Source organism: Cynocephalus volans, chromosome 3, assembly GCF_027409185.1.
Source record: "Cynocephalus volans isolate mCynVol1 chromosome 3, mCynVol1.pri, whole genome shotgun sequence".
NCBI classification, from domain to species: domain Eukaryota; kingdom Metazoa; phylum Chordata; class Mammalia; order Dermoptera; family Cynocephalidae; genus Cynocephalus; species Cynocephalus volans.
Window position 1 is genome coordinate 36,450,135 of NC_084462.1, and position 14,719 is coordinate 36,464,853.

Genomic DNA, 14,719 nt, shown 5'->3' on the forward strand with positions numbered 1-14,719 from the left:
TGAAAAAAAATTTTTTAAAAAGCATAAAATTCTTCTCTAATATTATCCTTCCACACAGTTCATTGATAGAATTACTTTGAAAACAAAATGGGAAATGCTAAGTAGGAAGATTTCTCCTTGATCTGTACTGCTAATGCTTGCAGAATTTTAATGTTCTTGGGCTACATTCCAGACCACAGTAGTGCCCTGTTGCTGAAAGATCCTGGCTTCTAACTTGCTGAGAACTCAGTTTGCCTTTTGAGTACTGCTGCTGGTGTCAACTCTCATGCTGTTTGAAGCATTTGCTGCATCTTGGCTGAGTTTTACCACTGAGTGGCAAGTGTCAACATACACTTCACTTGGTGTCCCCAACACTCCCCACACAGCCACTTCCCCGTTTCCCAGACAGTCTGCCCACCCTGGCACGATCCTACCAGCATGCAGCAAGCCCAGCAATAGAATGCAGATCAGGGACTCAAAGCCCAGTTTCATACTGGTGGAGTCCAGCAGTCATCGCTGTGGCAAGTTCAGGGAATGCGGATTAAGGAAGGAGGTGGACCGATTGTCACCAGGCATTTTTGATTGCACATATTAACAATAAAATAATTCAGTACAGCTCACATATACATTATGTTCTTTATAAAATACATTACTGCAGATGAAATTTTTTTTAATGTCAAAAAAAGCTCTAATTCCCTTCCTTCAGTGGACCATCTTACTGACTTCCCAGGGAAACCATTATCCTAGACGAGGAGAAAGCTGGGGCCTGGAAACCCAAAGGGCACTGCCACTAGAAAAATGCTATTGCAAGAACAGCTCAAAAGAGCCGCTGGGATAAAACTGACAATGGGTGGAAAGACCAGCATGTGCCAAGTTCCACAGGATACGATCGCTGACTAGCTTCTCCCAGGATAGAGTTCAATTTCAGAAGAGCTTAACTAAGACCTGTAAGCAGAATGGTTAATAAGCAGCTTCCAACTGAAGTGGAATATTTAGAGAATCAGTGTTGTTTCCAGTGAGCATAACCAAATAGATCCTGAGCTTGTACTGAGTTAAGTTCTTTGTGTTCAAAATGCACATTCAATGCAATATTTCTTCTCTGCAGATGTATTTGTATCTGTTGTACAACACCAAACGCCATAAAGGTAGATTTTCTATCTACTGTGATGCAATCCAATCCAATTTCTTTACTTACAGCAGAAATAAAGTACAGTGTGACTTTTATACTACATTGTTTGGATTGAATGAGTCGAAATGTGATATTGGCTCTTGTGGTTAGTGTTGAATTGTGAGAAGAATAAAAAATGTGGGTGACAGTTACAAACACTCGCACAGATTGGCAGGGGAACTTTGCATGTAGGCTTCTTCTGTCCAGTGCTTCTCACATCCTCCGTGCTCGGCAGCCATGGTAAAAATGGGACGAATGCTGTGCAGTCGCCACCAACACCTGCACTCCTTTGACCACAGGCAGAGTTCAGTGCAAGACCCCACAAGGGGAGATATCACCAGGCTCCCTGTCAACACCCATGAGGCTGAGAGCCCCACGATGCCCTCTGCTGCCTAACTCTTTTCTCAGGAAGCAGGAGGGCGAGTATGAGGTTGCCTCTGACTTGTGACCTTTGCTGCTGGTGCTTACCTGTTAAATCCACACTCCTGACTATTTGCATTAGCCAAAATCCTGGAAGGAAATGCCTGTGATTATTCTCAAACCAGGGCCTGGAGGCTGTGGAAAAGTTGCCTCTGCTCCACTCAAGGCTCATGTCTGTGCGCCACACCATGACAAGATCCCAGAGACGTAAGGCCTTTCCAACATAGAAGCAGCCAGGGCTGGGCTCATTGGTAGTCTGTCTGTACATTCCACCTCGGGATGTACAGAATGGGCTCAGAACTGTGATTCTCTGACAGAGGAGAAACAGATGAGATGGTCCTATGATCACCAACATTTCTGCCGAGAGATTACTTCCAGACCTTGGTGCAGGAATGGCAAATCCAAAGTGTGTCCAGTGGACTTGTGGAGTTGAGGAGCAGGAAGGGAATTCTGAGAGGCTGAGGTTACCACACTTTGGTTCAAAAGTCTCAGAATGGAGGCAGATACACAGACAGAAAGCTTCAGAAATGGGCTAGGGGTGCATTCGAGTCTTTGGTTGAACATCAATCTGCCGCATGACCAGAATCCTGCCCCCCCCCCAAAAAAAAAAAAAAAAAGAAAAAGCTTGTAGAAAAGACTAATTACTGGGGAACTGAAAGTGAAAAAATCCTCAGAGATCACACAAGGCTGAGAGTCATTTGAATTCCCCAAATCCCAAGTGGAGAAAACTCCTTGGATACATGAAGTATTCAGTAGACCCGAAAAAGATAATATCTTAGTAATGGGGCTAAACTAGACCTAGAGGAAAATCCATCTAGACCCATCATGAAAAAAGCTTAAAAGCAAGTCTTAAAAGTCTCACTTTATCCACTGAAGCCAGCCAGAACAACATCACATCAGTCTTTACAGGAAAACAACAAAACTAGAACTCAAAAATGTAAACTTCACAATGTGTGCATTTCACTATATGTAAACTATACCTCAATAAAATTGATTCTCTTTATTCTTTCTTTCTTTATTTTAATTTTAATCTTTTAAATTGACAGATAAACTTGTATGTACTTATCATGTACAACATACTATTTGGAAATATACATACATTGTGGAATGGCTAAATCTAGCTAATGAACTAGTGCATTACATCACACAGTCATCATTTTTGTGGTGAGAGCACTCAAAATCCACTCTCTGCATTTTTCAAGAATGCAATATATAGTCATTAACTATAGCCACCACACTGTGTAATAGATCTTGTGAACTTGTTACCTCGATCTGTGATTATGTATCCTCTGACCAGCATCTCCCCACCCCCTCCACCCTAGCAAAAACTGACTTTAAAGAAAGAAGTAAAGTATCTTCATCTCAACAGATTTTTTTAATTGGTGAAATTTAATACCAACTCATTAAAAAACAAACAAAAAAAACCATTTAGCAATATAGTTACAGGAGATAGCTTGCCAGACTCTATAATGGACCATACATCTAACTAACATCACAATTAATAAGGAAGCATTAGACATGTCCCCTTTAAATCATCAATAGCTGCTATCAGCATTTGCATTTAGAGTTCCTAACCAGCAGAATAAAATAAGAAAGAAATTAAAGATAAAGGGAAATAAGATGAAAAATTAAAACTCTTATTTTTTTTTTACCTAATTATTATCTACATATAAAGTCATACACTAATAATAGCAAAGCTGGGGGTCACAGACAATCTAGTGCCAGCGTATTTGAGTTTTCCAGCAACAAGTAATTAGAAATTTTGATTTTTAAGTAAAGCTGCAATTTCTAGTAACTGAACACACCACCAGGTTTTCTGTTGAGGAGTACATTTTTACAACTGAGGAATACATCATGACTAAGAATATGTGAGGACCTTGGGGAAAAGATTAAAATTTTATTGAAAGGCATAGAGAAGGCCTACATAAGGAGAGATACATTATGTTTATAAATGGTGATATCGTAAAGGTGGCATTTCTTCTCAAAATGATTATAAAATCAACACAATTCTAGATACTTGACAGGGCTCTTCGTGAAACTTGACCTGGTGATACTAAAATGTACATGAAGAAGTAGAGAACCAAGAAAAGATAAGACAATTGAAAAAGAGAAGTATAAATAGTAACCGTCCTACCACATTTCAGGTGTTACAAGAAACCTGTGGTAAATAAAAATGAGGTACAAGAAAGGTAATAGGCAGAGAGAGACTCGACTAGAAATCCTAAAAATAAAGCAACAGGAATACTTGAATATAGGGTGTGAGAGAGGCAGTGTTATAAATTAGGGAGGAAAGTATGGACTCATTAACATGTGATGCCAGCACACCTGGCGACACATATCACGAACAATAAAGCCAGATCTTCCTCTCATGCCTTACACAGAATTACCACCAGGTGGACTAAAGAGGAAATAAGTTGTAAAACATAAGTAGAACAACACATAAGAGAGTATCTTAATGATTGTAGTGGAAGAGATGAGTTTCTTAAATTAGACACACACAAAAAGCACACATTGTAAAACGGATTGATAAATTTGAATGTACTAAAAATATGAAAAGACAAAACCGGACTTAGATGTGTATAACCTTAAGTAAGCCATGAACAATAGTTTTCAGAATACAGTACATATGTGTACATATATATAACTTTGTGGAGAAATGAGCAATAGATAAATTTTTAAAAATTTTAATAACTAATAGGCATATAAAAGTTGTGAAATTTAACTAATGATAAGGTAAGTGCAAATTGGATGGTAATATACTACTAGTTCATACATATTATATTTTAAAAATTAATAAGTCTGAAAAATGCCAAGACTGATGATGATGTAAGGAAATGAGAAAACTTACATGGAGCTGGTGAGAGTATAAGCAAGCACAGCCTTTAAAATAATACATCATAACAGGTTATAATGTATAAATAGGTACAACCTCTTTGGAAAGCAATTTGCCAACACTAGTAAATTTGAAGACACATGATATCAGCAAATCCATGTCTAGAGAAATTTTCATCCACTAAGATGTATGCACTAAGATACTTATTTCAGCAGTAATAGTGAAAACTTTAAAAAAACAAACAGCAAAAGCCCCCAAACTGTAACCTTTCTCATGTAAGCAAATAGATAAATGAACTAAGAAAATGCATAAGTAAACCGCAGTAGAAAATTAACATCTTTATGTTATTAAATCTTCCTATGTGGCAATAAGAAATGTGTTGTTTTTCTTTATGTAAGTATAAGGTTTGTAGTTAAGTTTATTCCAAGAAATTTTATAGTTTGTGTAAATATTGTCAACACGAGATTGTTTTGTGTTACGTTTTCTAACGGTGTATGGAAAAAAATTTATTTTTTATGTTGGCTTTTTAATATGGTCACTTTCCTCCCTCCCTCCTTTCCTTCCTTCCTTTCTTCTTCCTCATTTTGTTTAATTTTATTGTTCTCTTAAAAAATTTATTGATGTGAATGCTTATTCAGTTCCCAAACTTCATTCTTTTTTACTGTCTAATAAATTGATGCAAAGCAACATTTTTTATATAAGTTCGGTTTTTTCGGGTGGGGGCAAAATTTTATGACATAATTATTTATCCTAGTGGGTTAATTTTAGGTAGAGATATTTGGGCTATCCTTTAGTTGTTAATATGGAATTTTATTACATTGGTTACTACACATTAATTTCTGCTTTCAAAAATTTGTAGACATTTCCTTTTGCACAATATTTAGTCCATTTCTATGACTGGTCTGTGTGTGTTTGCAAAAATTATGTTGGTTATATATACATATATGATTGTATTTTTTTTTCTCCAAGATACTTAAATCTGTTATTCAGGGCTCCTACATTTTAATTTTTATTATGAGATAACTGTATAAATGTCTCTCACTACTTTTGTGGGGTTTCCAATTTCTCCTTGCATTACAATTTATCTTTATTATTTACTTTACACACACTATATTACCATCATTTGAGAAATAAAAGAGGAAATGGATCCCATGTTGCAAGAATATGTTTCAGATTACCCATTTCCAGGATATCTATTTATTGCTTATTTTTTAGGCAAACAATTCTTGGGAATAAGGCATACAATTATTCAAATTAAAAAATAAAAGTAATAAATAGACTAAGAAGCAGAATGGTCACAACTAAAGAGTGATGTGTATATGCATATATTACCAAGATTCATGGTGTATTCTTACCTTTCACAAGTGTTAAATATTAATTTTCTTCCAGACAAATAACATGAGAGAACAAGGATATAAGTAATTAGAATACTGACTATCATAGAAAAGGCTGCAGTCCAGTGACTTGGAGAACAGATCTTGTACTCAGTGGTTGTTCCAGCACCATTCACCTCCTTAAGCCTCAGTTTCCCCATATGCACCATGGGTGTCATAAATGTAACCCCTTTAGGCATTATTAGTTGGTTTCTGTGTGGTGAAATACTGCGTGAAGAGTGACTTCCTCAGTGCTGGACATATAGGACACACTTGATAAATGTATTAGTCCGTTTTTGTGTTGCTGTAACAGAATACCTGAGACTGGGTAATTTATAAAGAAAAGAGGTTTATTTGGCTTACGATTCTGGGACAGCTGCATCTGGTGTGCCCTGCGTCTACTCATGGTAGGAAGCAGCAGGCAGCAGGCGGGTAGAAGCAGATCACATGGCGAGAGGAAGCAAGAGAGAGAGGGGAGGTGCCAGGGTCTTTTAAACAACCAGCTCTCATGGGAACTGATGAAGCCTGGACTCACTCACTACCCACCGCCCAGGGAGAGCATTAATCCATTCATGAGGGATCCGCCCCCATGACTCCAACAGCTCCCAACACTGCCACATTGGGGATCAGGTTTCCACAAGTTTTGGGTAACAACATTCAAACTCTGTGAAGAAGTGTTAGCCATCGATCTCACAAGCTATTGAAAGCATCTATAACAAAGATTTAACTGTCTTAAAAGGTTCTTACAGATCAACATGAAAAAATACAGACACTTCAATAGAAACACGAGCAACTGAAGAACAAATAGAGCTTGAGTATGTGGAGGGAAGTTCACGTAATAAACATGGGATAAATGAATGAATGAATGAATGACTCAATCAAAAATAAATATAACAATAAAACAAATCAAAGCTACAGTTAAATTCTGCGGGCAATATATGGAACATACACTGATAAAAAAAGGTGTTACCTCCTTGGTCCAAAAGTGAGAGAAACACACATTCAGTTGCCGCTTGCAGGAGAGAAAAGCATCAGCTGCTTCAGGGGCATCGAGTCAATACCTTCCAGAAACGTCAGCGAGAGGGTGGCATTCGACCTCAACTCCCAATCCCATCTTCAAAACCTCATCCCAGTGGGTAAGATGAAAGTGATGTTTCAGAAGTAACAACACCATGACGTGGATAAGAAACAAGTGGATAAGATGAAAGTTATGTTTCAGAAGTAACAATGCCATGATGTGGTTGTTTTAGGGAAAAACTGGAAATAAATGGGATATCTAACCATAGGGGGTTACTGAAAGTTATTATGCAAGAATTACTATTTAGGAATCAATAATAATTTTGAAGTGTATTAATTTTTGGAAATATGTTAATATTATGTGAAGTTTGTTATGAAGCCTATAACAAAATCCCATACAAATTTCAGTAAAATCCCATTTTATAAACAATAATTTATATATTGAAAGTGTAAAAGATTATACACTAAAATGATAATGATATTATTTTGTGTTGGGAATAAGGTCAATTGTATATTTCTTAAATTTTTTACAATGATACTTATTTTTATAATTCAAAAAGACTAAATAAGGACAAAATTATATAACAAGATAGAGAAACTATATGCATTCTTAATTGGCTTTAATATACAATATTTTGCACTTCATTTCTTGCTTTTTAATTACGAGTAAAAGGATGTGCATGTTAAAGTTTGATGATGCTTACCCCACTGGCATACAATACATGATGACTGCTATCGTAATACTAAAATAAACAGTCATATTGATGTAGAATAATCTGAAAGCTCATTCTTGATCACCATATCCTGAAACATAATAGTAAATATCAGTGGATCAATACCCTATACTAAAACTATTTAATTTAATGATCTCAACTTGAGATTATACTAAGATTTAATAATGGAAGAAGACCATCTTAAGAGAGCATAAGCCAATTTTGTAGGCTGCTTTTAATTAAGCAATATATTTAAGACTTCTGATTTGCTTCGAAGTAGTTTCTGTCATTCTTACAAGAATAATCAAACTGAAAATTAATAGGTTTTTATGTACCCATCGGAGAACTGCGGTCACAAGGCAAACCACCACCCTAAAATCTGAGGATGCAAGGGAATTCAGAGAGGCATGGTGGAAATCTGCTTAGGGGAGCAGATGCCAAGGAGCCATAATGTTGTGGAAACACCTAAATGGTAATTTTGATGAATTGCTAGGGGCTGAGTGTGAACTAGTTTGAGAGTGAAGAAATCCTAGGATTTGCAGTCTTGGGAGGTGGCCCACTACAGAAATGCCGTAAAAATTCCTTAGTGGTTCTGGCAGGGGGAGGGGAAAATTAATTATGATGAAATCCACCCAGAACATTTTCTTTAACAAAGGGCTACTCCCCAGCTAGTGAAAGGTATTCTTCCCGCTGTAGACACCTCCAGCCTCACTGCCTCATAGTAGGGGTAAAAAAAAAGACTTTACTACTTTTGGGAAAAAAATAATTGTGAAGGTCACAACCTTTACACAGGCTGGTATGCTGAGATTTAATCATATTATAGAACGTTTCCCCTTACCATACCTGGCCACCACACCAGCCAGGCTTCAGTAGAATAACAGAGAATGACAGTGGAAAAATTTGGAAAACACGGACTCTCTGTAAGGAAGAGTAAATAGGAAGCCCCAAATCTAGTGGGGATACAAAAACAAGAACTCTAGAGGAATTTGAAACTCCTGGCATCTACAGCCACAGCACGCATTAAGTAAAGGCCAACTTTTATCCAGATTAATGTAAATTCTCACACTGAAGGCCTTCAGCTCCTGTGTCCTGTTACAAGTCCAGCTTTCAACAAAAATGACAAGGAATGACAAACGGTGAAAATAAAAGCATAGAGTGAAGATACAAAGCAACCAAACCTAGATATGATACAGATATTGGGATTTAAATAAATGTCACTAATATGGCTCTAATGGAAAAAATAGAAACATGCACAGCCAGGTGGAAAATGTAAGGAGGGAGATGGAAATTCTGAGAAAGAATCAAAAGAATATACTAGAAATAAAAAAAAAAAACCAGGAACAAAATAAGGATGCTTTTGATGGGCTTATGAGGTCCCTGGGAATGGTCAAGGAAGGAGTTGATGAGCTTGATGGTAGGACAATAGACATTCCTCAACTGCAGTGCAAGGAGAATAAAAACAGAACATTCCAGAACTGTGGGGCAATTTTAAAAGGCATAAATACACGTAATTAGAATATTAGAAGGAGAAAAAAGAGAAAACAGAGCAGAAGAAATATCTGAAAATGTCTGAAAATTTTCTAAAATTAATGACAGACACCAAAGAACAGATCCAGGAAGCTCAGGGAGCACCAGGAAGGATGATACCAAAATCAAAAATGAGAAATGACAAAACAACAATAACAAAAACAAATAGAAAGAAACGACAAACTTTAGCTAGGCATATCATATTCAAATTTCAGTAAACTAAAAACAGCAAGAAAAATCTTGAGTGAGGCCAGAAATGGGGGGAATAGACATGCCTATAGAGGAACAGGGGTAAGATGTACGCTGTCACTTCTGGCCAGAAATCACAAGCAACAGGACAGTGCAAGGAAATATTTCGCATGTTGAACAACCACAAAGACGTCAACCCAGAATTCTGTATCCAGTGAAAGTAACCCTCAAATGTAAACGAGAGATAAATACTTCTGAGGCAAACAGAAATGAAGGAAATTCATAACCAGCAGAGCTTCCCTGCAGGAAATATTAAGAAAAGTTCTTCGGGAGAAGGGCGATTATATAGGTCAAACATCAGATGTGACCAGAAGATAGGAAGAGTTCAGAGAAATTATAAACAAAGATAAAATAAAATATTTTTTATCCTTAATTAATCTAAAAGATAACTATTAAGTAGTAATAGTAGCAATGCATTGAGTGATTGTAGTAGGTAATTGAAATGAATGACAAGCAATGTCATGAGGGAATGGGGAATCTTCACTTATAAAGCCGCTGCATTATATGGAAGGTAATATATTGTTGTTTGAACGTGGATTCAGATGAATTAAAATATATATAGTAAACTCTAGGGAAAATCCTAAACACATTTTAAAAATAAATGTAATTGATACTTTAACAAAGGAGACGAATGGACTCATATAAAATGCTCAATTGAAACACAAAAAGGAGAAGGAACAAACGTGATGAACAGTTACCACGGTCGTAGCCGTGAATCCAGCTGTATGGATAATCACTCGAGATGGGAATGCCATAGGATCACAGGTTGAAAAACAGGGAACAGCAGACTGGACTTAAAAACAATGCCCATCTACATGTCTACAAGAAACCCACTATAAAAATAAAATTATAATAGTCACAACATTAGACTAAGTAATTCCATTTCTTGAAAGGTTTCAGAAGGCAAGTGTCAAAATGGAAAAAACTGTTTTGCCCCCACAATGTCACAAATGAGACTCACTTGAAATTTTGAATGAATATTGTATAATGTCTGGACAGCTAACATTTTCTTAGGAGAAGGAGACTTGGCTCTAAATATTCTGTCTTTATTGAACATATGCCTGGAGAGAGCTGGGCTGCCAGCTGTTGGGGTAGTTGACTGGGACAAGCCCAGATGAAAGGACGGCGAAACCTCGGGTCACAAACCGTGCCAGGTGAGGGTCTGTGGGTCAGCCCAGGGGTGGGTATCGTCTTTGTTGACGTCTTACGAGCTGAGGGCAGGGAGGAGGAGTGGGCACCGGCAACAACAGAGAGCGCTGGACCCTGAGTCAGGGTGCAGGGAGCGTCTTCAAGGTCACCCCTCCCAACCCTTGGAGGAAAGAACTTAGCTGAGGGTCCCCAGTGGGGGGACCTCCAGAGGGAAGCACCAGGGATAAGAATGGAACTATGTATCCGAGCATGGTGGGCAGGCCGGGTGCCAGAGCCCTGACCACAACCCCCTTCAGAGACCGCGAGGGGCGGGGAGAGTGGCTGTCCCCAGGCCTGCCAAGTACAGCCTTCAGAATTGTCTGAATCTGGACGGAAAATCACACTTGGGGTTTTGGCCTGCAGCCGATTCCTCGATATGCTCCTTTCTTAAGAGAATGCTTTTGGGTTGCTGTTTACACAGGGGAGAATATAGTAATGGTTCCAAGCGTGTTATATTTTTAAATAAAATGCTGTGGCTAAAGTTCTTAAGTGACATTCCAGTTACAGTGGATGGAATTCCTTCAAGAAAGGAGGAGGTGACAGGGAAAGAGGAGAAGGGGGAGAAAAAAGCAGAAAATTGAATATGTCAGTCTGAATGTTAAAACCATTTTCCTACATGGCCACTGCTTAGGGTGACTGGCCAGCTGATTCTCCAAAAGACCAGACTCCTCAGGTGGTTCCTAATCTCTTATAATTTGGGTTAAAGTGTTAAAGAAAACACTTCATAATATGTAAAAGGAATGTGAGCGATACAGCAGCACCTCAGTTAGCTTGTGCTAACACAATGACGTTATGTCTTCCTGTTAAGAACCTCCTGAGATGAAGCATGTGTTGCACTTGCTTCCTGGTTTCAGTTTCACTGTCTGAGGAGTCATATCAAGATAAATATCCTTTGTTAACTTAAGCAGAAGTGTCACTCTCTTCTCTGAATTTGACGCAATGCTAGAATGTTGTTTCTCATATCGTGACAACAATTTTTCATAAAATATTTTTGTTTGTTTGTTTTTGGTTGTCTCAGATAGGTGAGTATATCGAGTTCCTGTTATTTCATCTTGACCAGAGCAAGATGCAACTTTCTGTGAAATATGTCAAAAATAAAGATGGAATGAAGAATGCGTGCGGGGACAGACAGATGTGATAAAGTATGAGTCAGTTGCACAGTCTAGGTGTTGGGTACATAAGGTTGTTCACTATAAAATATTTTCAATTATTCTGTGTGTTTGAAAATATCCATAATAAAATATTGGGAAAAGAGAAAAAATGATATAAAAGAAAATAAAGGACCAAGTACAGTTTCTAGAAATGAAATACATAGTCAACAAAATTGAAAAATTCAGTGGTTACATTAAAATACAAAATTTAAAAAAAAATAAAAATAATAAAAATAAAACTCAGAATATAAGTATCTAAAGAGAGAATTGATGAACTAGAGATTAGACCTAGAATGTTACTCCAAATTCAGCATAGAGAGAAAATGAGGTGGAAAATATGGGATTTTCACAGCCAATGTAACTTTAAGAAACTGTTAATGTGAACTCTTATGTCTAATATAAGAATTCCAAAAGGAGTTACTAGAGAGAAGAGGGTCAGGGAGGGCAAAGAAGGTAGACATTATGAGTAATAAGTTTCCCAGAACTTATTACATGAATGACTTCTCAGAGTGAATATGCACAAAAATAAAAAGTATAAATTAAAAAATCCATACTTGGACTTTCTGGGGTAAATGTGCATAATATCCCCACAAAGAATAAATCTTAAAGCAACCAGGAGAAAAAAACAGACTTGCATGAATCTGAGCAAATTCCAAATGGGAAAAACCCAAAGAAATTCAGGGAAAGACAGAAAGAGAAGGAACAATGAAACTGATGTCAGTGTTCACAAAAGCAACAATGAAGCCTGAAGACAATGCACTGCTGTCAATGAACCGTTGATGGAAAGTAACTGGTAACCTAGAATTCCACATTTAGCTAAATAACACCCCCCAGTAAGGAAAAAATAAATAAAAGTTTCAAATAAATAGAAATTAAAAGCTTACCGCTTATAGCTTCTCACTGAAAAGGAACAAAAACCAGGCCAGAAAAACTAAGTGAGAAGAAAAGAATGGGAAGACAAGAAAAAGGGTAACAAAGAAACTGTTAAACACAGCAGTAATTTTAAACAAACACTGCCTATAAAATCAGTAATAACAAAAACTATATTGATAACATGAGGCATAAATTAAAATAAGGTAATATACTATGAACATTATGGTTTATTTCAAGAATGCAAGAATGATGTAACATTGGGAAATTTATTAATGGGACTGAGGGCTAAACAAGGTAGATTAAATACAGTCATTTATCTTTGTTACCTCTCCCAGGGTGATGGAGATGCAAAGGATTACTCGAAGCCCATTTCTCCAGAGCAGTGAGAGGCCCAGAAGGGGTTAATCCCAGGAGCAATTCCTTCAAGAGAGAGGATTCCTAGGAATAACCCCAAATCAGGTTTTCTCTCAGTTTTTATTGTCCAGGCAAGAAAGTTACAGAAAAGGAACACAAGTGGTTACAAAAGGAACAATGAGATAATTGTCATGGCAACACTTAGTTCCCCACAAAACTCAAAGAAACAACTGAAGACGAGATGAGGAACATCCCCCAACCATCAACCTTGAGGCCTTTAGCTCACATACTTTTCCATCATTAGGTTTAGCTGCACCAAGGACATATGCCCTTAGAGCCAGCATTTTTGCTGTGTTGCAATATTTTAATCTACAACAGAGATTTTAGTCCTGGGAAAGTTTTCTGTTTTTCCCAAGCTTAGCATTTCTATGTGCAATATTAAAACGTTAGGCTGTACCTTAAACCATAGGGCTTTGGCCCTGCTAAAATTAAGGGCTGTTGCCCTACTAAGCTACAACCTATGCTAAGGGTTTTGGCCCTTCTAGAAACTAAGGACTATGGTCCTACTAAGGTATAAGTTAGGCACATGAAATACATGTGCTTATTAATGTTAGTATCCTCCACATATCTTTCCTCTTTATGATTTTCTTTTACTAGATAAAATGACAGAAAAAATGTAAAATGTTGGACAAAAGAATAAGGGAAGGGAATAAATGTACTATTTAAGGTGGAACAAGCATACTACTTCCTATTTTTCCAAAGTATAGCTAAAAGGACTGGATATTATATATTTAAAAAAGTCAAACATAAGACACTGAGGAACCTCTCTACTGTTTGCCAAAGTGGCTGTACTAATTTACACTCCCACCAGCAGTGTATGAGAGCTCCGTTTGCTCCACATCCTCACCAGCATTTGCTATTTTTTTCTCTTTTTGATAATAGCCATCCTAGTTGGGGTGAGATGTCTTATTGTGTTGATTTGCATTTTCCTTATGATGAGTCAGGCTGAGCATTTTTTCCCTGTTAGCCATTTGTATGTCTTCTTTGAAGAAATAACTATTCAGCTCAGTTGCCCATTTTCTGATCAGATTATTTGTTTTCTGCTAGTTGGGTTGTTTGAGTTCCTTGTATATTCTGGATATTAATCCCTTGTTGGATGAATAGTTTGCATATATTTTGTTCCATTCTTCTGGTTGCCTCTTCACTCTGTTGATTATTTCCTTCATCATTCAGAAAATTTTTAGTTTGATGTAATCCCACTTGTCTATTTTTGCTTTTGTTACCTACGCTTTAGAAGTCTTCATAAAATTTTTGCCCAGACGAACATCTTGGAGTATTTCCCTATGTTTTCTTCTAGTAGCTTTATAGTTTCAGGTCTTTAATTCATTTTGAGTTGATTTTGGTATATAGTGAGAGAGAGGGGTCTAGTTTCTTTCTTTTGCATATGGATATACAGTTTTAAAAACAGAATTACCATATGATGCAGCAATCCCATTGCTGGATATTTATTCAAAGGAAAATAAATTAGTGTACTGAAGAAATATCTGTCTGCACCCCCATATTTATTGCAGCACTATTCACAATAGTCATGATATGGAATCATCCTAGATGTCTTATGATAGATGAATGGATAAAGAAAATGTGGTATATATACACAATGGAATACTACTCAGCCATGAAAAAGAATGAAATTCTGTTATTTGTGGCAACATGAATGAGCCTAGGAAGACATAATGTGAAGTGCAATAAGTCAGGCACAGAAAGATAAATACCACATGTTCTCACTTACATGTGAGAACAACAACAAAAAACTGAGCTTATAGAAGTACAGATGAGAATTGTGGTTACCAGAAGCTGGGAAGAGGAGGAAGAAG